This window comes from Panthera leo, chromosome A2, assembly GCF_018350215.1.
Source record: "Panthera leo isolate Ple1 chromosome A2, P.leo_Ple1_pat1.1, whole genome shotgun sequence".
Lineage (NCBI taxonomy): Eukaryota > Metazoa > Chordata > Mammalia > Carnivora > Felidae > Panthera > Panthera leo.
This window is the reverse complement of record NC_056680.1, coordinates 29,020,838-29,048,500: the sequence shown is the minus strand read 5'-3', so window position 1 is coordinate 29,048,500 and position 27,663 is coordinate 29,020,838. Positions and strand designations below refer to the sequence as shown.

The following is a 27,663-nucleotide window of genomic DNA, read 5'->3' as shown; positions in this document are numbered from 1 at the left end:
GGTCTTTCCCCGGATGTGCTTTCATTCCAGAGCACTTAAGACACACACTGCTTCTAACTCTACTAAAGCTTAGTAGCTGGAGAATTTTCAGAACATAAACAGATATCCCCAGAACTCTTCCAGTGGAAAATAAGTGGAAGATGGCTAACTCCTCAATTTCTCTGATCAACTAATCTCGACAATGGGATAAGCATACTCGAAAATGACATGGATTTCTTTTTGTCGTTATTATGACATGCTAGAATGTTCTCTGTTTCTTGAGAAAATTTACTCACCATCAATAAATAGGAAAACCCGTATTTCTAATGCTGTCCCCCGCACTACAAAGAAATGCCCCCAAGAGAAGCAGATCTGATGCAAATCAATGCCTGTAATTCATACTTGCCCTTGCCAGTTCAGATCTGGCTCCAAGTTTCCAAGGAGTCTATGCTGCTCAGCATCCTGTAATGGAGATTAGGCCTTCCCAGGTGGATAGCCACATTCGCCTCTCACTGTGTCTCACTCAGTTCCAGCTGCTCTAGAAGAGAGTGACAACTTATTTCTTTATTTAGGGTGCTCTCCCTAGGCCCCTTCGAAGTGAATTTCTTATATGCCACATAGTCCACATTTTAAGTTAGACCATCATAGATATGCATCGTCTTGTTGAAAATTCTTCCAGACTTAAGATCCAGTAAACAAATGATCACGTGTGTGTGTGTGTGTGCACACGTGCACATGCATAGAAGTGTGAACATACACATATACAGGTCCTCCGGACTTACGACGGGCTTACGTCATGATGAACCCACCATAAGCTGAAAATACTGTAAGTCAAAAATGTATTTAATATGCCTCACCTACCAAAACCATAGTTCAGCCTAGCGTACCTTGAGGGTCTGATCACCTAACACCAAGTCTAGTTTATGACAAATAGCTGAACATCTCATATAATTTGAGTACTGTACAAACAGTGCAACTGTACAACTGTTGTAAAAACAGCATAGGTGTGTGGGTACAGAATGGCTGTAAGTATGTCAGTGGCTGACCCTCATGATCACGGGGCTGACTAGGAACGAGGCTCCCACTGCCAGGCATCGGGAGTGAGGATCTTCCATAGATCGCCAGCCCAGATTCAAAAGACCCAGATTCAAAATTCAAAGTACAGTTTCTACTGAATGTGGATCCCTTTCGCACCACAGTAAAGCTGCAATATATTAAGTCGAACCATCCTAAGTCAGGGACCATCTGAGGTTTCAACTTCTCCCTACATATGATGAGAGAGGAGCAGTTACATGAATCCTTCCCCCAATAGGTCATTCCAATCCTCAAGTCACTTCTGGCTGGCATTAGGGATCTTTGTTACAGCAGCTCCAAATAGGAACTGCAAAATGTTCTCCGTAAGCTAACAGGAAAATCTAATTTTCATTCCTAGTACATAAAACCCACAGTGCTGGATTCTTTGGGTAAAAGGAGTCCTCAAACAGAAGCCAGGATGCTCGAGCTAACATCTGATTCATCAGCCTGGGCTCCTTAAACAATTGCAGGACCATCGCTAAACCTCAGCCTCTGCCCATTCTGCGAAGTAAAAGGTTACACGAGACATGCTAGGATATTTTCCCTGATGCGGTGAGATCTGAGGTAGGACAGTCCACGAGTTTGGCAGGCAAGTCAAGGTCAAGCCACCCTATCGAAGGTTCTGCCACTGACAAGCCTCACGCAAGATAACCTAGAAAAGGGAAGGCAGGATATGGCGGTGTTTACCATTTACCAGGCAGTGACCCAGAAACAGAAAAGGACACTGAATTTAAAGTAGCGGCTGACAAGGGCACTAAAGTTGAGTTTTGCAAGCCTAAGTGTTAAGTCCTTTGGTATGGAAACACAAGGTTGGGGGGAGGGTGGGACACTGGCTCCTTTCTTGGACTCAGAGTTGCCCACAGCCCACTCAGTGAGGAGCCAGATTAGACTGCTCCCATCCACCAAAGAGCTCCAGGACCAAGGGAAATGCGAAGAGCCTCCCTGCGGCGCAGCTAATCACCGACAAAGCTCAAGACCGCTTCCGCAGCTGGGGGCCTCTGCATCTCTGCAAAGATGGAGGTGGCCCAGGAAAGGTGGCCTCTGATGAGCTCATGCTTTATCTAGCTCTGATTCCTCTAGCGCTGAATACTGAGTACAGGTTGCCCCGCGGAGACCTGCTCCCTAGGCTGGTCAGCACGCACCCTTTTTTAGGTTTGAGGTCAGAAAACAATTTTCCAGGACAACACTGGTCTAAATCCTGGTCCCTGCCTAATCCCCTGGAAATAATATAAATCTGGCTGGAAACATTAATGACTCCAGGGGAGGCCTCTCTCCCTCCACCCCCCTCCCCCATCCTCTGGAGACAACATCCCTACCTAGCAACACATCTTCCCTGACAACCACCTCAAAGGGACCCAGGTAGAGAAGGTGATGTCAGCCGTGGCTCAGGAAGGTCAGCCACCCTTAGAAGGGGCTCAGTGGGCATGCCTCCAAACCATGTAATTATTAAGGAGCTTTGTTTAAATGATTTCTGCTAAGAAGCAGCTTGCAAAAAACCAGGTACCTAATTCCACTTCAGGAAGCTCAACTCAGCCCCCCACACCCCTATCCACATAATGGCATGTGATTAAACTGTCTTATTCTGTTAGCCCTTTAGCAGACATGAAAACAAAAAAAGTCATAATCCTACCATAAAGCTGTCATTTTTTGAGGGCTATTTAACAAATTGATTTCCCAAAAAGGAGCAGGTATTGCTGTATATTATACACCACCCCCACAAATGTTTCTCTAAGTGAATGCAAATTGGCCTCTAAAGAATTTGTCTAATGTGTTAATAAAAAGATGTCTATGACCAACGAAGCTACAAAGTCCTACTTAAGAAATAATTCACGCTTTCCTAACTTCTCATTCTTTTTCATACTTTTGTATAAATATTAAAGTTAACGGTTTCATTTTCTTTTCATTGCAAATCACTTTGTTTGGAAGAAGAAAAAAAAGGAACATCAACCAATAACTTCCAAAAGGATCCCAAAGCCAGATTGCATCAGGTCAGACCAGGTCCCCTATTGTCCAGCCCCAGAGTCCCAGTACGGACTTGACAAATACATCTGGATGGTGGATTCCCTCATACTGCCCGGAAGAATTAATAATGGTTGTTACATCAATGATTGTTGGCTGTCACTCCCAACAGAGCTAACACAGCTGCACATGTGCCCTTTGCCGCAAATCTGGGTCAGTGGGTGACCTGGCAAATGGCTACATACCAATTTGAGGTGCCATGAAGGCCCCCAAAGCAAATTCCAGATAAGCCAGAGAGTAAGATTTTCAAGTGGAACTATTCCCACCATGTATCCTCCAAATTTGTTGAAAATCTCCTTGGGGTTTTCCTCTCAACAGGAAATAAACAGAGATTTTGTGTTTCATTTCAATGTAGATGTTGTCTAACTGGTAAACTTTATATGATCTCTTCTCCCTGGTCTGAATGGTCAATGCCTTATTCATTTTCCATCGGTTTGAGGTGATCTCCTTATTGAATTTTCTGAACTGATAACACATGCATATACTATAAAAGGTAAAGTCAAAGGTACAAAAAGATGCACAGTGGAAACTACATCTTATTCCCTCACCTCCTCCCCACACCTCCCAAGGCAACACCTATTACTGCAAATCTAATGATATCCCTGTACGTGTCCCAAAACAAAGTAGCCTGATCTAGATACTGTTGTGCACCCTGCCTTTCCCCCACCAAATTAACAAGATATTCAGGGAAATATGGATATATAGAAAAACATATGCATCAGTTCAGATAGAGTTGTTTCACTGATTATAACAGCTGCACATATGCCATTATTTAGCATACCATAATTTATTAAACAGACCCTATTAATGGGCTGTCAGGTTGTTCCCAATTGCTTCCAAATCCAAACGCTGCTGCAATGCATAACCTTGACACAAGTCATTTGGCATTTGTGGAAGTTCATCTGCAGAATACTCACCTGGGGACAAAGTTGCTGGATCAAAGGTGATGCATATGTGTAATTATGGCAGACACAGCCTAATACTTTCACAGAAGCTGTACCAATTTCAAGTCGCCACTACTGACGGCTAAGGCTTCCCCAACTCCCCACAGCCTTACCAACTATTTACAGCACAAACCAATTCTAAAAGGCCATTAAACCTGGCAGAGAAAACACTGAGAATGGTCAGGGCCCTGGTGTGGGCCAAATCCTCCTTCCATTCATTCCCCTAGCTCCCAACTCTACCTGTAGCAGGGTAGCAGAGTAATGAGGATCGTAGGCATGAAGTTCCGTCTCTTCTGCTCTTGAGCCGAGAGACCCTGTAGAGCCTAAATGTTAAATATCTAAGTTCTCAAAAGCTGTTTCCTCATCCATACGGTGGATGCGCATGCATACGTGCATCCTCCCATTAAACAAACCGAAGCTAGTCCTTCCCGCTGCCAGAATGCAGGAAAGACCAAAGGAGATAACCACAACGCACGGCCTCCATGAATGTTTAGCAAATGTTCACAATGACCGCGTTCCCACTCAAATCCAACAAGAGGTGAGCAACCTTTCCGAGGCCAAATGAGAGATCATGGCAGTGCGAGACCTGATGCTGTCATATGCCAGGCTGGCAGCAAATGCCCTCTTCTCTACCTGTTGGTTTGCTGACAGCCAATTACACAGGTAAGGGCCACACCCTGGGCAGGAGAAGGACTCGGATCTCCTTTCGGGAAAGATCTTGCTGCTCCGCTGTAAGGCAACTTCTGAATCCAAGAGGCTTTGGGCCAAGATGAAGCTCTTCCCAAGCATCTCCCAGGCAAAGACTACAAAGGGTTCAGAAGTACTGGGGACTGGATGTTTCTGCCCAAAGCCCACCTCACAAAAATGGGCAACCTTTGCTTCAGAGCTTCCCAGGGGGCAGGCTGAGATGGTGTCAAATCTGCAGCATGTTCTGAGGTAATCCCTGTCCAATCTTGCCTCCCCGCACCACCTTCACCTGTCACAGGAATGACCTCCTGATAAGCCCCCTTATACCCGATAACTCAATGTCTGCATCCCTCTTAAACTCCTGTGGATAGACCACCCTGTTGGGATCATCAAGAGGACTCTTAAACTTATCCAAACCCTTCTCACCTCCCTCATCAGACCTTCCTTTCTAACCAAGCCATCCTGCCCTCCACAAGGCTCTCGGTCAAACCAATGTCCATCAGTACTCGTTTGCACATGGCAGCTTCCCCATCTTGCATTCTTTCTGCCTGCATCAATAATTCCAAATTCTCAATTTAATAAGAGCAGGCACTTTGCCCAACTCCTCATAGGCTCTGCCCCCAATTAATCCTCATAAATGTGACCTACAAGGCAGGAACTCTTGTATTTAGGAAAAAGAATGAAAGAGAAAGGGCAGAGCCAGAGTCAGAGAGAAGATCCATGTCTAGGAGACCAGACTTAGGTTAAATCGTTGCTTCCAAGGTCAGTCCACGCAGGAAAGCAATTCACACACAGGTGCCTCTGAGGACATAGATCATGGTCATGTTCACCACACACTACATTGGTTCTTTTCAGATCTGGTTCCCAAACCTCAACTATTCCAGGAAGCCTCCTCCAGTCAACTATAAAACTTAAATCCACAACTCCCTTGAAATCATACAGGCAAGTTTTAATCTATATTAATCCACATTTGTCGATTCTTGGTTTTGAAACTGCTCTAATCGATTTCACATGGTCTGGTTTTGGCTCCCCAACTAAGTTGTAAATGCCCCCAGGACCCTAAGCCCCCATTTTTATGACTTTTGTGTTTCCCACAGCACTCGGTGTGAGACTTCCCACAATAACAACCACACCAGGCTTGGGAGCTCCTGTCACATGTTGAAAGAGCCCCTCTGGGCCTGGACGTGTTCCTTTTGTTTCTCCCAATATCACTGGAGTGTGGCAATTACTGGCTCAGAGAAAACCCACACGAAAATAACTGCATTTTTGAAGGGCTGTAAATGCTCCAAATAAGATTCTCAAAGGAAAAACTGAATGTCTGCTCACCTTGAAAGTCCTGGAAGGTCACACACAGCCACATACCTGCATCCAGACAGCGCCTCCTGGAGAAGAGCTAGCCACAGTGTCCTAACAGGGAAAGAGCCAGAAAAACAACTCCCCTACCACCACATACACACACACACCCATGTGTGACTGCCTCACAACCAAGGCAACGTTGCTGTCTGAGCTATGCTTAAAAACACAGAAAACAGCTCTGGTCGCTTCAGGAAACAAAGGAGAAAACAGTGGCAAATGGAGGCATGACTTTCTCCGGGGAACCTCAAACCAGCGCGCAACTACAGGACCACGTTCCGTCGTGCTGACTGGTACCACGAAGCGGCTCCATCTACACTATGGATGAAGTTACACATCTCTCAGTGCTACCAATGTAACACCACGTTCTAATCACAGCCTCGAGATAATAATCACATAATTTCCACTTTGGGCATCAAGGCTATTATTAAATGCCTAGACTCAAATGGGAAGTCTCCCTTATAACTAAATTTCCCGTGTTTTTTAAAACGTGGGTTTATTTGCTCTCCGCCGAATGCCAAACTGGAGCCTCAAGTCTTCCTTCCACCCGTGTTTTTCAAGAAGGCTTCCAAAATTCAAGTGAGGGGTAAGTCATAAGTCGAGTGAGGGCTCCAACAGCACGAGGCGAGAGAACTAAATATAACAGACGGGAGAAGGGAACACTGTGTCCTGTGAAGAGGAAAACAATTCAAAGGGATTTCCAGTTTAGTTTGGCTACAGAAACCATGGTTTGAGAAAAGGCCACCAATTCAAAAGTACTCCTGAGATGGCCAAATAACCCCAGGGATAAAGAAGCTGTTAAGTGTCATTTGCAGCGGAGAATTGGGGTATTTGGTTAACCAAATAGTATGGGAACTACACATTTCCTAAAAGGGGAAAAAGTATATCCTTGACTTGGAATTGAAAATTACAGTTCCACAGAGAACTGACTACGAAGTCTAGCCCAACCCATCGCAACAGCTGTTACCGCGGCTTCACGGACATGGAAGCCGTTCAGAAAACTGTCCTGAACGGGAGCCACTGAGGCTGGTCTCATCCGGCTCTAGCTTCACCCAGGGTCCCCAGGTTGGGATTGCTGTCAATTACCCGCCCAGCTGTCAGCAGCCATTGTGCTGATCTTTATAGCCTGACTTTTGCAATGCTGACTGCAAAGAGCAATTCGACACGTTTCAGAAAATAAAAACACCTCGATGGTTCCATAATGACTCCCTTTTCAGACCAGGTGTGACATCCCTGTAATTAGTCAGCAAGACACCTTGAGCTTTGTTAGACCTTAAAAACAAATCCATTTATCTGCCATGGAGGAGCTATTCATACCACATGGAAAATTAAGCAAGGAGGGGAGGGCAGAGGGGGGAGAAGCTCTCCACTTAAAGGCAATTTGGCTAATAGATCACATATGTTCAGCTTTGTCTTTCTCTTGCCTATTTCTGGTTTTAAATTTTATTACCCTGGGGCATTTGCACCAAACAGAACCTTCTTCTGTTGCTTAGGAATTAATCCACCCCTGCTGTTTAGTCCTCATTTGAGTCATAATCCTCTGTTTGTGACATCACAATTAGCCACTTGTGGTGATGATTATAATGTCATGAACAAAGGATTATGACTTGGGAGTTGGAAACGAAACAGCAGGGGCACTATACTGACTGCTGGGCAAAGCAGTTCTTCTTTGCAAATAACCATACCCAGGAATCAAGATTTGGAGGGTGGGAGAGGATGGCTGGATGAAATTGGGAAGAAACCCATCACTTGACAGGAAGCTCTAAGACAACTAAACCAGTAGTTTCGCCTGATGACAAATATGGAACATTCACCTGCTACCTGTTTCCTCACCAGCCATTGTTAAAAAAAAAAAAGAAGAAGAAAAGGACAAAGGGAAGGGGAGGGGAGGGGAGGGGAAGGGAGGGAAGGGAGAAAGAGAGAGAGAGAGAGAGAGAGAGAGAGAGAGAGAAAGAAAGAAAGAAAGAAAGAAAGAAAGAAAGAAAGAAAGAAAGAAAGAAAACTGAGATGAAATGATACAATTCCTGTATTTTCTTCACCCATACCCATCCTTGTCGACATTTAGCCACATCTGCTTTCTAATTCTCTCACAGAATTTTTTCCTCAACTATTTGAGAGCAAGTTGCAAGCATCATGCCCCTTCCACCCCAAATTCTTCAGCAAATTTCTTTTTTTTTTTAAGATTTTATTTTTAAATCATCTCTATACCCAACGTGGGGCTCAAACTCACAACTCCAAGATCAAGAGTTTCATGCTCCACCTACTGAGCCAGCCAGGCACCCCTCTTCAGTGAATTTCTTAAGAACAAGGATATTCTCTTTCATAACTATAGTACAGCAATCAAATTCAGAAAAGTTAGTATTGCTGTAATATGATCTAATTTACAGTCCACATTTGACTTTCACCAATTATGCCACTAATTTCTTTTATGTCATTTGCTTTCATTTTTAGTTCACTTTTTAATAATCAAGAAAATGAAGCCAAACATAGTTTTTCAACTCTTCTCAATAGTTAACAAGATTAGTAACCCAAAATTCAGGATTTTTTAAATATTTATTTATGTTTTGAGAGAGCGCAAGTGGGGGAGGGGCAGAGAGAGGGGGGCAGAGGATTCGAGTGGGCTCTGTGCTTACAGGCTGACAGCAGTAAGCCCGATGTGGGGCTCGAACCCACGATCCGCAAGATCATGACCTCAGCCAAAATCGGACGCTCAACTAACTAAGCCACCCAAGTGCCCCCAAAATTCAGGATTTTAAAGAACTGAAATCTGGAGTAAGAAAAATCATAACAGCTATCATTTATTTGGTACTTTTTATATTCTCCTATCAAGCATTTTAAATGAATTGTCTCAATTAAACCTCATAAAAACTCCATGGAGCATGAGTCCTTATGATCCACACTCATTTTTTTTAAGTAGGTTTCACGCCCAGCACAAAGCCCAACACAGAGCCTGAACTCATGACCCTGAGATCAAGACTAGAGCTGAGATCAAGACTCAGGACACCCAATCAACTGAGCCACCCAGGCGACCCTATAATCCACACTTTGAAAAAAGAGGAATGAAAAGGCATCTCCCAGGAATGAAGCATATATTGAAAAATATGTCAAGGAGAAACAAACCACCCAGACTTCTCCCTACGACAATGCTTCTCTAAAGAGCTGAATTCAAGCTGATCCCAGCAAGCAGTCTGACATGAATAGATTACTGAGATCCAGTCAACCCTCAGGACAAACTAAGTGTAGATCAATACTCCACTGTAAATGAAGACTGTAATTAAGCATGCAGATTGCAGGGTCACGGCTGATTATAATGTTTCAGCATCTGATCATTATAGAATATTCCAATACATGTCTTGCCCCCTGAGCAAGTTTTATGGTTGGTTGTGCCGTGGGCAGCTTCTGTGGCATTATTAACTGCCTATTTAATAGATCCAGGAATGCCATTTTTTCTAAACACAGAGTGAAGGTTTTAAACGCCAGAAAAGAAGCTTTTCACAAGCTAAAAGCTTTTAGGATGGGATGGACCTTAAATTGCCTACTTCACAAAGACAGAAATGGCTCCAGGGAAGCTTGGACATTATTACATTTTTTAGGAGAACATAAAGATATAAGATTAACTCAACCTGACTCAAACCCAAAGCTGTTCGTCTAAACTGGCTGTGGAAAAGAACAAAAAATCATGACCTGAAAGCCATGACTGCATTTGAAAATAATGATCTCTACACCACCCTTGTTTCCCATTAAATACATCCCATGCTGCACTTGACATGTGCCACGTACGGATTTCCATCACCCGGCCAGTTATGCTGAAGACGGCAAACACAAGCCAGTTGACAATAATTATTCTCTTGCATCCTGCATCCCTAGTCATCCCACCCAGCACCCTTCACAGGAAATTTATGATTGGATGTAGGAAAAGTTTGCTCGCCCATATATCCCATTCGAGGGGGCTGGTATCTCTCCATGTCTACCCTTTGTCCCCCTTTATTGCCTATTTGGGTTTTGGTTTTGTATTTTGAAAGAAAGAACTTCAAAAGCGACCAAAGGATCACCCACCTGTTTTGCCTGCCCCACGGTGTGTATTATTAGGCTGAATAATTGCCAACTTTTCAAAATTGGGACATTCCCCTAACAGTCCAGAGTTCCTGCTTCACTTAAGGTGCAACTGGGACAACAGAGGGTTCACGTCCAACCCAAGGCACGACCGGTGGATCGGAGTACCAGACACCTCCTGAGCTGAGAGCCCATTGCTCACCTCACCCCTCGCCGCCACCACCCGTCACTCATCCCACCCATTCCTAAGGTGACCTCTTAATTAACGGTCTAAAATGGGACGCTTTTGAGAGTGAAGGGGGGCACTGTTCATAATCACACTAAGACAAGCTGGTGTTAATGGGACATAAAGGCACCCTAGTCAGGTTACCAATTTGGGCTCCAGCTTCAAATCTCTGCAGCACGTAGGTCTTTGTTCTTTTCTAACTCAAATGCTTTGGTTTGCTGTGTTCATCAGTTTTGCTTTGGGAGTGAGAGGCTGGAAAATTTTAATGTCTAATTAGTAAATTGCTTAAGGGGACAACTGAAATTGAGAAAGAGACAATGTACCAGGAGCGGGGCAGTTGAGGAAAAGTGGGACAAGTTGAAGGGGGCAAAATGTCACGGATTTTACTTCTCCTGGGGAAAATTCTTCTCATCGAATTCCATTAAACTGTGCGAACCTCTGATCATCAGAGGTTTTGGTAGCTGGAATCTAATGAGACCTTGAGACCATACTGTTAAGGTTCTGTGAGTGCTTACTGGAGTCACTCTGGCCTGGCAGGTGGTAGGGTTCCTAAATTTCTAGTCCCATTTAAGGAAGAACTACAAGTTCCTCTGAAACTGAGCAACTACTCAAAAACCTAGCAGGCATTCTGTCCTCCCGATGAGCTGTCAAGATCTCCTTTTATAATGAACCCAAGGCACAGTTGGGCTGCCTGCCAAATGTGGCGGCCATTAGTTTGAAAACAGTTTGAAATGCTCAAGCTTTGGAGTCATATAATCAAAATCAATTAATGTACCATTTGGGACTCTGTATATACATTCATCCCTGAGGCAGCAAGCTTTCCAAACTATCCAGTCTGACTATGGCACAGACTTTCAGTGTCTCTATCAGTCTTTCCAATCACATCAAGCTAGTGGTCTCCATGAACGGTCTCTCGTTCTCAGGGTCACATAAACTCAGCTTAGGGGTGACTGTCTCACTTAAGAAAAAACAGAACAAAATAAAAACACTGTTCCAGAAAAGTTTATGAGGAAGAATACTTAACTAACACAGAGATCCTTAATAAGGGTGGGCATTCAAGGGCATCCCAAAATTTAGGGGTGGGGATACAATCTAAAAGAACATATTGGGTGCTACAATAGGCATTTATTTTTGGAGAACAAAGGTTTCAGTCAACGAACCCTCAGAAAGTGGATGAGTTTGGGCTGTTTTTGGTTTTGTTTTGTTTTGTTTGTTTTTTGAGAGAGGAGGAGAGTGAAAAAGAGTGAGCACACAAGGGAGGGGCAGAGAGAATCTTAAGCAGGCTCCACACCCAGCACAGAGTTCAACTTGGGGCTCAATCCCATGACTCTGGGATCACGACATGAGCCCAAATCAAGAATCGGATGCTCAACCCACTGAGCCACCCAGGCGCCCCTGAAGTCATTCTTAAAAGTTATCCTGGAAGCCAGGATGGGAAATTTGGTGGCTCTCAGCCACTAAACATTTTACCAAGGAGGTAGCCATCTTGTCTGGGATGCTCCATGCTAGAGAGATCAAAGATGTGAAGATAGAGTGAAAAGTTACAATGGAATATACTTCTTTCCCATTAAAGGGGGGATAAAAGGGGAACCTGGGTGGCCCAGTCGGTTAAGCGTCCGACTTCGGCTCAGGTCATGATCTCACGGTTTGTGGGTTCGAGCCCCCCATCGAGCTCTGTGCTAACAGCTCAGAGCCTGCAACCTGCTTTGGATTGTGTCTCCCTCACTCTGTGCCCTTTGCCCACTCACACTCTATCAAGTCTGTCGGTCTCTCTCTCTCAAAAATAAATAAACATTAAGGGGGGGGGGCAGATAAGAGAAAATACCATCAGGTCTTACCTGATCATTTCAATCCTACCTGGCTCCTCCCTGTTCTTGAACCCCCTTCTTTGTGTATTCAGACTACTTCATCTGTTAAGACCAGACCACTAAGCAGATGATTTAAAACACATGTTGATGATTTCTTCCCTGGGCCAAACATGAATATCTATCCCATTCTTCAGTTTTTAAAATTCATCAGGCTACCCCTTCAGCTTTCCTCAGCTGCTGGTTTTCAAGGGTCTTTCAAAGAGACCATCATTTTACATTCATCATCCATATTCCTTGGACATGGGGGGAGGAATTGCACCCACATCTCTGGCTTGCTCATGAGTCTGCAAAGGGAAGCTGCTGAGTGGGGCCTGCTCATCCCTGACACAGCCCCCTCCTCCTTCCCGGCTGGCCTGCACCCTTGGACTAATGATGATAAAGCATCCTAATCTACTCAACATCGAGATTCTCTGCTCAGCCTCTGCACACAGCATGTTGTGTTGCCAAACGAGATGTCTGTACCTCTGGGTATTGAATTTCCCCAAAAAGCTTTCATAAATTTTAATCCATACGGAAGAGCTGTACAAAAACTACCTTTCAAAACTCTACTAGTCCCTTCCCTGTCCCTCCCCCATGCCACAGCCCATAAATCAAAAGCACTCTTTGTAAGTGACTCATGCTCTAAGTGTTGCCCAACAAAAGAGGCTGCCAATTTTCAGAAATTGCTAACTTAAAAAATGTATGACAAATAAACAAGCCACTTTACCACTCTGGGACCCCCCACATTAGAAATCTGGTTTGGGGGTAAAACAAAAAAGCAATCAGGTTTGGGTACACCTGGGTGGCTCAGTCAGTTGAGCATCAGACTCTTGATTTTGGCTCAGGTCATGGTCCCAAGGGTCGTGGGATCAAGCCCCGCATTGGGTTCCACATTGAGCATAGAACCTGCTTGAGATTCATTCTGTTTCTCTCTCCCTTTCTGCCCCTCTCCCTCACTCCCTCTAAAATAAAAAATTAAACAAACAAACAAACAAAAAAGAAGCGTGGTTTATTCCAAATCAAATTAAGAGGGCTGAAAATGGAAAGTTGGTAAAATTCAGCTACTGAGGCATGGACAGAAAAGAAACATTTAGACATATAACCAATGAGCTGATTTGAATCCCAGGCCTATACCTAAGACTTTCCATCGGCATGCATTACAATTAATAAGTAAATACACCGCTGTCCATTTGGATCTTGATCCTAGCTACTAAATGGAATGACTATAGTGTCCAAAAATCTCTACCTAGCAGTGGGATCTTCTCTGCGCAAGCTTATCTCCCTAGGCCTCATTTCCACACTCGTAAAATAGGAAGAATAAAAGAAACTGCTGCTATACTGAACGCTGCTATAAAGATTCAGCTGAATAAAGAAGGTACTGGCTATAACACAGAACCTGCCCTATACGTAAGGTCACATAAGAGAAAGTGACTGATATTAAATTAACCCAAAGTTAACTTACCCAAATTCACTTGTGGCTCACAGAACAGATAATACTCCTCACTCAGGATTCTCAATCTAACTAACTATAGAATGAGATAGGAAAGAAATTGCTGGCCCACAATCACACAGTTACTGAGTCTCTATTCTTTTTGGCTCCACTGTACCCCAGCCAGGGGTAAGTCTAGAATAGCCCTCAGCTGAAAAATGGGAATTAGTAGCCTGTGATGAATAAACAGCACAAAGATGACAGACCACACATAACGATGCAATCCCCCTGTACCCAAAAATGTCTCCAGAAACCCAAGGGAAACTACATCGTGTGTTAAAATATTTCAAGACACTGAGATATCTGACAATAAAAATTATCTGGGGGAGTAAAGAGTGTGTGTGTGTGTGTGTGTGTGTGTGTGTGTGTGTATGCACGTCTGTGTGTGCAAAGCTGTAAGATTCATCTGATTACAACTAAGCGTTCAGAGAATGTACCGATTTCACAAACTTTAGTAATTGCTAAATAACAGTTTCTGGTTCTCCTCTCTTCAGTAATTCAAGACTCCTTATTGAATAATGAAACAAAAACAAAATTTAACCAACAAATTCTCAAGAAAATGTTAAACAGGGGCATCTGGATGGTTTATCATTCGGGCATCCGACTTCGGCTCAGGTCATGATCTCACTGTTTGTGGGTTTGAGCCCCATGTTGAGCTCTGTGCTGACAGCTTGGAGCCTGGAACCTGCTTCAGATTCTGTGTCTCCCTCTCTCTCTGCCCCTTCCCCGCTCGTGCTGTCTCTCCCTCAAAAAGAAATAAGCATAGAAAGAAAGAAAGAAAGAAAGAAAGAAAGAAAGAAAGAAAGAAAGAAAGAAAAAGAAAATGATCAAACAAGTTTGCATCCATTTGGAAGAATAGTCTAAAAAATAGAGATATAACAAAAGAATAATGGTTTCCATTATGACTGTGTTACCAGTCATGGTCCATGCTGCAAGGGCATGACACATGGCTCCTAAGAATAATGAGAGCAATGTTCACTGTAGACCTGAGAAGATGTTGAGGACTGATTGACACATACATATATAAATTCTTTATTAAGGGCAATACAAAATTTATGCAAAAGCAAGAGTACAGTGAACCCTTATGTACCCATTACCCGGCTGCAAAAAGCATCCAAAATTGACGGTGAAATCTTGTTTCAGTTGAAACACTAGCCACACCCTCACCTCTCCCCTGGACTATTTGGAAGTCAACACCGGACACCACATCGAGCATGATATTCTATCAAACTGAAAAAAAAAAAAAAGACAACAGAAGACCACCTACCAAACATACTCTTATTTTAAAAAAAGAAGTATATACATACTAGGAAAAAAATCCCTATATTTAAATGGCAACAGGAATATATATTTGGGTGATAAGATTACATAGCTAAGTTTCCAGCTAACGTGTTTTTAATCGACTACTTCTACAATGAACCAGCCATCTATTACTCACATTATAAAGACAACTTAAACTCATTCTCACCCTGTCCTTACAGTTTAGTACTAAAAATAAAACAATTTCCACAGTCCTATCCACATTTACTCCACTAATAGCCACCCACATTTACTACCAAATCTTTTTTATTTTTTTTCAGTTTTCTGTATTTTCCTAAACTTTACCAATCTAGTCTAGGCTCCTCCTTCCCCAAACATGATCCAAGCCAGCAACGCAATGTTAACATAAAAGAGAAGAAATCATACACACACGCATGTACACATGTACACGCACAAGTCTGTATCAAGAACAGTGCTTGCTGTGTGTCACATGCCAGTTTTTACTAAAAAGGAAATCATTATTCCAAAAATGTTAAGAGTCGATGCAAATTTATAGGGCAACAGTGCGGAGTGACAGACATCTGTGGTAGGGTAATGCTAGGCTGTTTCTTGCTTTGTTGATTCAACAATCAGCACTGAATGTCTTCTGTTCTAATTTATTTTAACTTCTGCTTAATTAAATGCATAAAAGAACTAATGTGTTGGATTTGGGGATTTAAAATGACTTTCACCCAGCTGTTTTTAAATGCACTAGGAAATTTCTTGAATATGATTGTTCTTTTAGAGGCAAAAAAGCAGACTGTAACCATGACATTCACACAGAGGGGAATTATCACCTAGTGACACTGGCTGACAACTTCTAAACAGTAATTCCCATTCAGAGTTTGAAAGACATCCCAGGACTTCTCCAGCTACCTCATGAGGGGATACGAAAGGTGCAAAAAGGAAAGGTCAGGATAAAATTATTTTAAATTCATTTGTAACAAATTCAACAAGCAAGCGCTCAGTTGGCTAAACAAACAGAATCCAGCAGCACATCAGTCTAACTTTGTGGGGAATTAAAGGATCTTCTACTACTGCACCTTAATTAAAAAAAAAAAAAAAAACAAAAACGCAGTATGGGATTCCAATATGGCACATTAGGTAATAGTAAAATCCAAAAATGAGAGAGGGAGGAAATGGAGCTCAGTATCCAGGTCTTTCCATGCAAGTCAACATTTGCATGTCTATCTCAAGAGATGCACAATGGGTTGATTTTGGTCATGCGCAAACTCGTGCTTGCTTTTACACGCTACTTACTCCAACCCTCCCATCCAACCAAGTGTTGCTCAGAGTTCATATCTGAACAGAAGAACAAGGAGGCATATGCTTTATACTCAGTCTGATGCCTCATGCTGAGTTTGAACTCAATAATAGCCATGAATTACAGGAACATCTATAATATACTATCCTCACTTTGAAGACTGAAAGATCACAATGGGAGCCCAAATTTGTAAAGTCTCAACCTGGTATTTTATCCCATGGGACCATTCAGGTTCTTGGTTATTTACCAAAAAAAAAAAAAAAAAAAAAAAAAAACCCTAAACCAGAGGTTTGGCAAGAACCTTAGTCAAGGTGTGAACCCACAGAAATGTCAATTACTTCCAGAAAGCACAAAACACTGGCTTTCCGTGCAGGGACAACTTCTGTTTTAGTTGCAAAGGTGACATAACTTTTTAGACTCCAAAATAGGACGAACTGCAAGAAACAGTTTTCTCAGTGAAGCATTCACCTCATCACGTCAGGGAAAATCCTAAGACCCGAAACACGGTAATTAAACCACAAGCCATCATGTTCTCAATTGAATCGTGTTCTCAAAGTGATGCCAACTTAAGCACTGCCTTACCTGGCCTGAGTGTTCTGGTTTTAGGAAGTTTCTTCTTCACACCTCTTCCAAGTTAGGGCAAGCCTACAGAGGGCTGGGATTTCAATGGCCACAACACAAAAAAAATGCCAAATTCCTCCATGTTGTGAAAACTTGCACCAATACTAAGGCCTCTGACGGGGACACAGAAAAAAAACTCAGTGGGGCTAAAAGAGATTTTAAACACTCTGCCTCCCACAGCTAGTCCCCTTCTGGAAGGTTTATATTTTGTGTCAGAGAGGTTAATGAGTTTAGTGGCTCTCCACTTGGTCTAGCTTTGGAGTTTCGCCATATGTGAAACAGAGATAAGCAAGTAAAAGATGTGGAGCTGATCAATATGGCGGCAGATAATGCCATTTTGAACACCGATTACAAGTCCACGGTACTTTGTAACATAATTTAAACAAATATAACAAAATGGACTCCAACCAGGCAAGGTGCTCTTAAAAATAACTTAGGTGTGTCTGAAAGCCACAGTGACATTTTGAGATCCCTGGGAACTAGTTAATTCTCTAACATCTTTAGATGACACCTTGCTGGCCTCAAAGAGGTTAACAAATTTAAAAAAAACCAAAAAAACAAAAAACTTCATTTCAGGGTAAGACAATCCCCTCCAGGGTCTCTCCCAAGTTTCTTAACATTAGCCACTAACCTACATACTGAGTCCCCGTGCAACTCAATCCATTCAGATCCAACTGAAGAAAAGCTCACACTTAAAGAGTTTACTGCATACCAAGCCCAGTGCTAAGTTTTTCAACACCTTCCCAAGACCCTATGTACAACCAGGTATTTATCCCCACCAAAGAAATGTGGAGACTGCTTTGGTCTGAATGTTTGTGTCCACCCAAAATTCTCATGTTGAAATTCTACCCCCCAAGGTGAGATAATGTATTAAGAGGTGGGGCTGCAGGGAGGTGATTTGGTCAAAAAGGCAGAGCCCTCATGACCCAGATTAGTGCCTTTAAAAAAAGAGAAGGGGGGCTGGGGGCGGCGCCTGGGTGGCTCAATTGATTAAACATCCAGCTGTTGATTTTGGCTCAGGTCATGATCTTAGGGTTCATGAGATCGAGCCCCACATCAGGCCCCATGCTGACAGCACAGAGCCTGTTTGGGATTCTGTCTCTCCCTCTCTCTCTGCTCCTCACCTGCTTGCTCTCCTCTCTCTCTCTCTCTCTCTCTCTCTCTCTCTCTCTCTGAAAACAAATAAACATTTTTAAAAAAATAAACAAAAATAAAAAATAAAAAAGAGACCCTACCCTGGCTCCCGGGTTCATCCCTTCCATCATGTGAGAACTCCATAAAGCACTATGAACCAGAAAATGGTCCTCAGCAAACAGTGTAGGGCATCTAGGAGCACTGCTTGCACTCCCTGGCCTCCAGAACTGACAGAAAATAATCTGTTTATAAGCCATCCAGTTTATGGTATTTGTTAGGGCAACCTAACGGGAATAAAACAGAGACTACTACTCAACAAGGCTGAATACAGTTGTCCAAGGTCAAACAGCCAGTGAGCCAGGATTTGGACAGAAATCTAGGTCAGCTGGGCTCCAGAAGTGAGACCTGTGACCTCCCTATCAAGCTTCCTCTTCCCCAAAAGGAGCAGCCCCATCTCACCACTTTCGCTGAAGTCTACCTTCATTCACGGAGAGCTCCCTCCCAGTCCTACCTGTTACCTCTTCATATCACCCCAACAGCTGTCTGGATGCCAGGGTGGGCCACATGCCAGTCTGTGTCCAGCACAGACGACTGCTGTGACAATGGAGGACATAGATCTCAAAAAAGAGTACGTGTCCTGAGGAATGGGAAGATAACCTGCACAGTGTGGTTCCAATCAGGAAACCCCTTGCTTCCAAGGAGAAGAAAAGGGCAAGACATTCAATCATTCAACAGTATACTGTAGGTCCCAGTGTAAACTAGTAAAATAGGCTATCTGAAATAGACACCAAACTGTAATTAACTCTGGCACTGAGTCTGTGAAGGCCTGAAGGAAGGAAGGACAGGCGTAGGCGCCCCTACAGACACCGTAAGCCACGGGCATGCCGTGGACCGTGACTGCAGTCATCGCTGTGAGTGTGCTCAATACTCCCTCTGGGCCCTTCACACGGAGACCAGCATGCCTACATGCCACTCCAGAATTGGGCCTTCTGACCCAATGCTGGGTCTCAGTGAGTGATTCTACCCCACAGAAACCATCCATCAATCCCCACGGAAATGAAGCGCTGAAAAATCTATGAAACAAACACTTCTGCTGCTGCCTTCTGTTTTGATTACACAAGCTCAGTCCCCTGTTAACCTAAAAGTCAAAATTTTAAATAACCAATCCCAGAGAGCGGCCGGCCACCTTCACTCATGAGTACCTAGAATGATGTGTCAATAATAAAGATGCAATGGGTAATACTGGTTTTACCAGGGGACAAAACCATAATTATAAAGCATCTCTATATTAACTAAGGTTCAGCATAATCAGTGAGTCTAAAAAAACTAGGCCACCATTGACTTAATATACACTGAGTATTCTGTGAATTAGGTGTGCCCAAAAAGCTTTATGTTGCAGTTCACGGTAATTTTAGATAAAGAGGAGCCTGTGTGGTGGAGTGAATCCTCCTAGTAAATGACAGCCTAGTGTAGCATACTTAGAGTCTAAAATAATATCATCACTTGAAAATGTTAGAAAATCATACTTGTTGTGACTTTACTCCAAGATCTCATAAAACTTCAGGAAGTGTCTACAACGTTCAGCAGAGGGTAATACTAGCAAAGTAACTTTTAAAAGAAAATGATAAAACCATAAAACCAATTAAAGCCATAGACAACCCCTCTAATACTTTTTTAAAACGTGCGTAATTTCTGATTCTACAAAAGAAACCCCTTTCTTGTTTTCTCCCCCTCCCCCCACCCCACCTTGGGCCACTGTGTTGTAAGAAGCCACCCCACACGTTGCCATTTGCCTTCTACAAAACTGGGACCTTCTGTTTCTATTCTGAAGCTATTACAGAAAAGTAGGAAGAAGAATGGAACCTTCTGAGCTTCAGGTGCTTCAGAGCACCATTTCCAAATTTTGCAAGGAGGTAAAGCCCACTTTGTAGAGTAATACCACCCACGGTCATTTTCTACCTCTGCAGCATCTGAACTGTACGTTCACTGACAAGTGTCCCTCGATCTACTTTGCTACGCTCTCTCCAATTTTTCATGTGTTTACCTGTCCCTCTCCCGGCTCCCAGAATTGCTAGAATGCCCCAAGGAAGAGGGGTGTCCTAGAAATGTCTTGACATCCACCATAACACTGAGAACGACACCAAATACTTGGGCCCTCAACGTATGAGATAAATGTTAACTAAATCATACTCGCAAGTTTACAGAATTATGATGATTTTTATTTACCCACACAAGCTTTTTGGACTACACATGTGGATGAAGACGGTCTTGTGCCAGGGTGGGCCAGACGTTAAATATTTTAGGCACGGATGGCCAATGTGTTTGTCGCGACCGCTCAACTCTGCCATTTTAGGAAGGAAAACAGCCACAGACAGTAAGTCAACAGGCATGGCTGTATTCCAGTAAAACTGCATTTATAAAAATACACAGTGGCCCAGATGTTTGTTCGTTGGGACTAAGATTTGCCAAGCCTGGGTCTTGTGGAACAAGTCTTGGAACCAGCAGAAATGAGGTTAAAAAAAGAGTAGCCAAAGTGCCACTTATTAGCTGGATAATTCTGTGCAAGTGACTTAACTTTGCTTCAGTTTCCTTGATGATAAAATGCAAGATTGTGGCAGGCATGACAGAACCTACCTCATAGGATTGTTCTGAGAAGCAAGTAAATTAACAGAGGGAAAGTGCTTAGAACAGTAGCTGGCACATATTAAGTACCATAAGTTGGCTACGAGCATTATATATGACTGATCTCATCCAACAACCAGCATCAAATATTTATATTTTGGGGGCGCCTGGGTGGCTCAGTCGGCTGAGCGTCCTACTTCGGCTCAGGTCATGATCTCACAGTTCATGAGTTCGAGCCCCGCATCGGGCTCTGCGCTGGCAGCTCAGAGCCTGGAGCCTGCTTCGGATTGTGTCTCCCTCTCTCTCTGCTCCTCCCCTGCTCACACTCTGTCTCTCTCTCAAAAATAAATAAAGATTAAAAAAATTTTAAAAAACAAATATTTACATTTTTATTTCTAGTATGCTTATGTCAAAGATATCAGAATTTACAGTGAAAGTTAGAAAGAGATTTTCTGCCCATCCCTATGTTAATGCTTATGCATGTTCGAAACAGAAATTTGTAGAGATTAATAGAGGTTTAAAGGGTTAAGTCAAATACATCACCTGTGCAATCCAAATTCAGCTTGCTGGGGACACATAGAAACTTTGGAGCTCACTGGTGGTTCTCTTAGGATTCGAGGTCTTCTACTATTATTGGTAGTCACAGGAGACCATTCTGCTATTGTTACCAAGCCCATCCTAAAGCGATCAACATTGGTTTAAGCCGAAAAGAAGGAACAGACAGCTGGGCTTCAATGTAAGAAGTACCTTTTAGAGCATTGATTCAATGAGTTAAAAGGGGGAGAGAAAGACACTATCATAATACAATTTTTTATTAAGTATAAGATAATATTACATTGGGGTGCCTGGGTGGCTGAGTCGGTTAAGTGTCCAACTTTGGCTCAGGCATGATGATCTCACAGTTCATGAGTTTGAGCCCCACATCGGGCTCTGTGCTGACAGCTCAGAGCCTGGAGCCTATTTCAGATTCTGTGTCTCTGTCTCTCTCTGCTCCTCCCCCACTCGCACTCTGTCTCTCTCTCAAAAATAAATAAACATTTTAAAAAAATTTTTTGTAAGAGATAACATTACATTGAAGTCATTCCTTCATTCCAATTTTTGGTCAAAGGAATAATCTAACATTAGGCTTTGTTACGTACCTTTCTATCAATGGTCTAAGGCAAATGTGTCTGGAGGCATCCTTGGTGTCACAGGTAGGGAGGTGGGGCGAGACGCTAGTGGCACCTACTTGGCAGAGGTCAGGGATGCTAACTATCCTACAGTGCACAGAGAGAGCCCTGCAACAAAGAAATATGCAGTCCAAAATAGCAGTGGTGGTGAGGTTGTGCTGACTGCCTTAAACGTAGGAAAAGACAGTAGCTAGAACATCAGCAGCCAGGTACCCTGGGCGTATCATTTAATTTCAGCTCTCCAATAACTCTGCAAAGCTGGTTTTCCTTTCTGTCCACTGGCTCACACACAAAAAAAGACGGCACAGAGGCTCAGATGCCTGCTCCAGGCCCCGCGGCCTCTAAGTATCAGCAGAGAACTGAACATAAGCTTGTCAGGTTTACCACCTGCCCTTCCCAGGAGTGGAAATTATTTGGCAAATGAAGACTGGTGGGTTTAACTTAAAGGAAATAAGATATCCAAAGTCCTGAACTGCTATCAAAAGCGAGTCCCTGTCTCTGTCAGGCCCAGAAGTAATTCAGACGGATAGTAGGAGAGGAGAAATCTCATCACCTTCCCACTGGTAAGGAGACTTCCGCAGAGCTGCAGCAGCGCCCTTGATCTTGACCAGCCAGCATAGGAGGAACAGGGGTTTTATTGAGCACCTGGGAGTTTATTACACTCTGCAGCTCGTTCTCCTTTATAGGATTTTCTGCCCAAACTCAATAGCCACCAGCATTCTGGAGAGGTTAACATCATTCTTTATTTACCAAGTAAGATACACAGCCACCTGTCTCTGGTTCCCAGCATAATTAGCCGTTGTGTTTGGCAAAAGTACGTTAAGTCTCTAAGAGCCAGACTTCTAGTCCTTTCCAGTTTTAGGACTTATCCAATCCACATACAAAATTTCCACTGAAGCAGCTTCATCTGCACATTTCAACTTTTAGAAAAATAAAACCTTTCATTTATAGACATAAATACATATATGCAAGTACTGCAGGAGGCCAGACCACATATTTTTTTGATCCCCATTTCTTACCTGTTCTAGGTCTCAAGTTCTGAATGGTGGAAAGGTAGGGGCTCACATGGTCAAGATTACTGCCCCACCAGCACCCGGGTGGCTCAGTCGGTTAAGCGTTCGACTTCGGCTCAGGGCATGATCTCGTGGTCCGTGGGTTCGAGCCCCGCGTCGGGCTCTGTGCTGACAGCTCAGGGCCTGGAGCCTGTTTCAGATTCTGTGTCTCCCTCTCTCTGACCCTCCCCCGTTCATGCTCTGTCTCTGTCTCAAAAATAAATAAACATTAAAAAAAAATTAAAAGATTACTGCCCCACCTACCACACAGTATTTTGTTTCTTCAGAATTCCACCCCCAACCACAAGCGCAAAGATTCAAAACAGAACAAAAACTGACATTAAATCTGAATTTCCCCAAGAGAGTCCCCACCCAAACCAGAGTGATATTGATAACAGCACTAAGATTTATCAGAAAATTCCATTTGTCATAAGAAGAAAGAAAGAAAGAAAGAAAGAAAGAAAGAAAGACACACAAAAAAGGGTACAAACAGAAAATTCCTACTCAATATCTTCCCAATGTGCTTATTTTACCCAACCCCCCCCCCCCGCCCCGCCAACAATCATTCCTAAGTACTATGTACAGCACAAAGGGAGAACTGTTTTTATTGAATATACGGATTTGTCCTAGGTCACTTTATTAAAACCATCTTAGTGAAAGAAATAAAGAATGTGGAGGTGTTCTTGGACAGACGACAAATGAGGAGTCATGGTCCATCAGTATCCAGAACTCTGCTCAAGGCCACACCAGGGAGACCTAGGAATGGGGCTTCCTGCTGGGTAGCTGCAACATTATCTTCTTGGAAATGAGGGGTGTGACATCAGCTTGACTACAAAGAGCATGGAGAGTGGGAACTTGGTGATATTCCACTTCATACGATCCAGACAAGAAGTCAAATCCAGCATTTCACTTTCTGCATTCATCCCCAACAAACTGAAGGAACTAAATTACACAGGCTAATTCCGTCACAACAGAAAGGACCTGACCACACGTTCACATTCAGTCTCTGACCCCCACAACCAAAATTAATTCTGAGGATTTGGTAAAATACAAGCCCACCTCCCAGAGACCAGAAATTTTAGGATGTTTACTATCTCCAGCTCTTACAGTAACCTTGTAAGATAGAGATAATTTATGTCCATTATAGAGAGCAGGTTACTGAGGCTCAAAAAAAGATTAGCATCTGCTCACAAATCACACGATGATGTTCATTCATTCACTCAACAAATATCCAAGGAAAACCTTCCATGTTCTACGACATCAGGCCTTCAGAAGGGAATGACACAGATTTGGCAAAGTCAGATTTCATAGCAAATTTAGTGGAATGCCAGTGTCCTTGCTCTTTCCAATGGTTTTGAAAACTAAGTAAGTGAGTCACAACAGACTTGGAAATTAATCAGAAGCCAATTTCCGTATTGCACATCTATAGCATCTGCTTTGTCCTCCCTTGCTCACCTGCACTCCTCCTGCCAACTGACAGTCCTGTGAAACAAGTCTCCATCAGGAAGTCTCAGTTGGGATGTCTTTAAAAACTGCTGTTGTGGGGCACCTGAGTGGCTCAGTCGGTTGGGCGTCCGACTTCAGCTCAGGTCATGATCTCACGGTTCGTGGGCTCGAGCCCCACATCAGCAGGCTCTGTGCTGACAGCTCAGAGCCTGGAGCCTGCTTCGGATTCTGTGTGTCTCTCTCTGCCCCTCCCCCGCTCATGCTCTGTCTCTAGAAATAAAATAAACATTAAAAAAAAAACCCTGCTATTGTAACAGATCTTCCTTATGCTTAGAAAGTACCAATTCTAACACCACCACATTACCCTTTCTGTTCCTAGAAAGACCTTTCCCAGGGTTTCCACCACTGTTAGTCCCCAAAGGGAAGGCCAAGTAGAGGAACGGGCTTAGGGCTTCAGTGATGAGTAACTGCTCCTATTGTGTTAGCTATCTATTACTGTGTAAAAAATTATCCCCTAACAATGCTACCTCTAACAACATTCATTATCTCACCATTTCTGTGGGCCAGGGATTCCAGCACAGCTGGGCCAGAAATTCTGGCAACAGGATCCCTCCTAAGGCTTCAATCAAAGTATCAGGCTATAGTCGTGTGAGTATCTGACTTGGGATGTTAGATGTACTTCCAAACTTACTCACATGAAGCTCACTCAGTTCCTCACCACTTGGGCTTCTCCCAGCGGCCGCTTGAGTGTCCTTACAACATGGTGGGTGGCTTCCCCCAGAGTGAATGACCCAAGGGAGGAAGTCTCTTCAGATACCTACTTGCTAAAGTCACTATCACTTTTCCCTTATTCTGTCCACTAGAAGTGAGTCACTGAGTCTAGCCCAGAATCAACAGAAGAATTCAGCTCCAGCTTCTGAAGAGAATATCTAAGAATCTGTGGGTATACTTAACATGACTATTACCTTACAATTCTATCCAAAACAAGAAGAAATCAGGCCTTCAGGAGAGTTCAGGCTTATTAACCACAAATCTAGACCTGGAAGGTAAATTTAGATTTTTTTTGTTTTTGTTTTTGTTTTTTCCCTCCAAGGTCTTGCCCACTGGGACCTTTTATTCACAAGGACCTTCCACAGTCCTCCATACTCTCAGTCAGGGACAGCCCCCTGACCTCTGTTTCCCACAGTCTGGGGAGGAGGGCAGGTCAGGCTTTGGTGCCTGCTCTCTACTCTCATTTTGGGGACAATCCAAGGTAACAACCCCTCTCCTCTCGCTCCAGACAAAGGCTGTCACTCCAGGGAAGGTCCTGCATCTTCTCTACAGAGGCTCCCGCATGTGCAGTGGGTGTGGCCCCAGGAACAGGTTGACTGGACAGGTGCCATTTCCTACGACCTGCTGCCCCTCTCTTGCTGGTACATCCTCTACTCCCGGATAGCTTGTTCTAATTAGGGTAGACTCATTCCTTCCACACAGGTCAGAACCCAGACTTTCCTTCAGAGGTGGCACCCTTCTGGTGCTCAAGCTCCACAAGGAGGAGATACAGGGAGTCCACCTGAGTTTAGAACGGCTCCGCCCACTTGGTACAGACCAGGTACTTGACAGAGCTGTGTGAGCCCTGAAGGTCACTCGGGATTGGTCCTCTCGCTGGACGCCTGGCCTACAGAATGTTCTCAGTGTACCCCACCCCTCGGGAAATTGGCAGGAACTGACTTCCCAAAGGAAGCAACAGACCCCATGTTGGGGCAGCATCCCAGACAGCTGAGGTGGATTTTAAAAGATTCCAGTCCCTCCACAGCAACCCCTGCAAAAACCCCCGTCCCCCCACCCTCCTGCCGACAGACCAACCCCGCATGCGATCGCGTGACAAGGGAGGGGCTGATACCTGGAGCACCTCACTTTGCTTGCTCTTCCAGGGCGGTGCTCCAGGGCTCCCTTAAACGCGAATGAAATGATCTGCTCACCAGATGTAGGTGAGCTACACCAAAGTGTATATGATCATAAGGAAAGAGAACCTTACGTGATGAGGCCATTGGTCCTGGTGCTTATTAAAATTTAAATTATCAATATCTGGAAAGAAACTGTAAGGGACTGGAGTTTTGTTTTCTTTTGTTTTTTGTTTTGTTGTTTTGACAGACCAGTGTTCTTAAGTCATCATTCTCTTTTCCACAATTACATTTCAAAACTAGCTAATAGGTGCTGGGATTTTATGCGTCTAGGGCTGCAATCTTTACATAAAAATATTAATATCTATGCACAAACGAGGATTTCCCCTCACTTGTTATATGGGGGAGGGGTGGAGAAGCAAGGAAGTTTAAAAAGAAAATACTTCATGCCCTGCAAAATAAAAGGGGTTGGATTTAGAAACAAAAATGAAGTAAACTTCTTTTTAATTTCTAGTGTTTCTGATATTTAAAGCATGATAAAATGTCTCAGCCAAGAAACAGTCATTCACCAAAGATGCCATAATTCCAAGAAATACTCAGTCGCATAAATGCTTACATATTCTAAACTGCCTTAGGCAGCCAGATAAATAACATATACACAGGCACAAGAAAGAGCATATAGAAACTAGGGGAAGAATAAGATATTCACCCAAGTCAAGATATGTTACTCCTCCAGCCAGAAATAACTTCTCTTTTAAAAAACAATAAAAGCAAGCCTTCATAAAAATAATAAAACTTCAGACCTGAGTAGTCTCGGCAATCAGTAAGTCCAGCCATCCCCTTTTTACAATGAGGAGGAAAATATTCAAACACATGTTTAATGAATTGTTTAAGGTTCTCTACGTCCAATAATTATTATCACCATCAACATGTGTATACTGTGTTGTACGAAACAAGATGCTACTTAGAGGCTCCCCTGGATTGACCCATTTAATTCTCGTGTCAATACCATGAGCCAGGTATGACTATCGCCCCAATTTTAATGAAGAGGAAATGGGGCTCAGAGAAGCCAAATAACTTTCCCTCCCACTAGTTATATAAATTTTAGGCAATCCAGGTTCGGAGTACAGGCCATTCTATTCTATACTCTTCTGCATTCTATACTGCAGCTTACATCCTACACGCAAGGCCTGTCTTGGAGAGCGCGTGGGCAGGCTTTGGGTTAGATCTACCTCTCAGTCAAAAAAAGAAACTCAACACACGCCACTTACTACCCCTGCACTGCCTTCAGAAAGCACAATGAACTTCCCACCTGCACTAAAATCCCCGAAACAATCCTGTCGGGCAGGTTCACACTGATCTACTTCATGTTTCCAGAATTTCATTCTTTCTCATGCTATGCTCATGGTATCTGCCATAACCATGCTGTGCCCTCTATACACCAATTGACTCTTATTGTAAAAATCCATTCAATTCTTTCAAGTGAACTACTTATTTTTAAA

At 43.4% G+C, this 27,663-nt stretch overlaps 1 protein-coding gene across 4 annotated transcripts in view; it reads right to left on the bottom strand.

Annotated features, from left to right (window-relative positions):
- Positions 1 to 27,663, bottom strand: part of PTPRG (protein tyrosine phosphatase receptor type G) — a 712,285-nt gene that overhangs the window by 590,141 nt on the left and 94,481 nt on the right. The gene's annotated exons all lie outside the window — the stretch shown is intronic.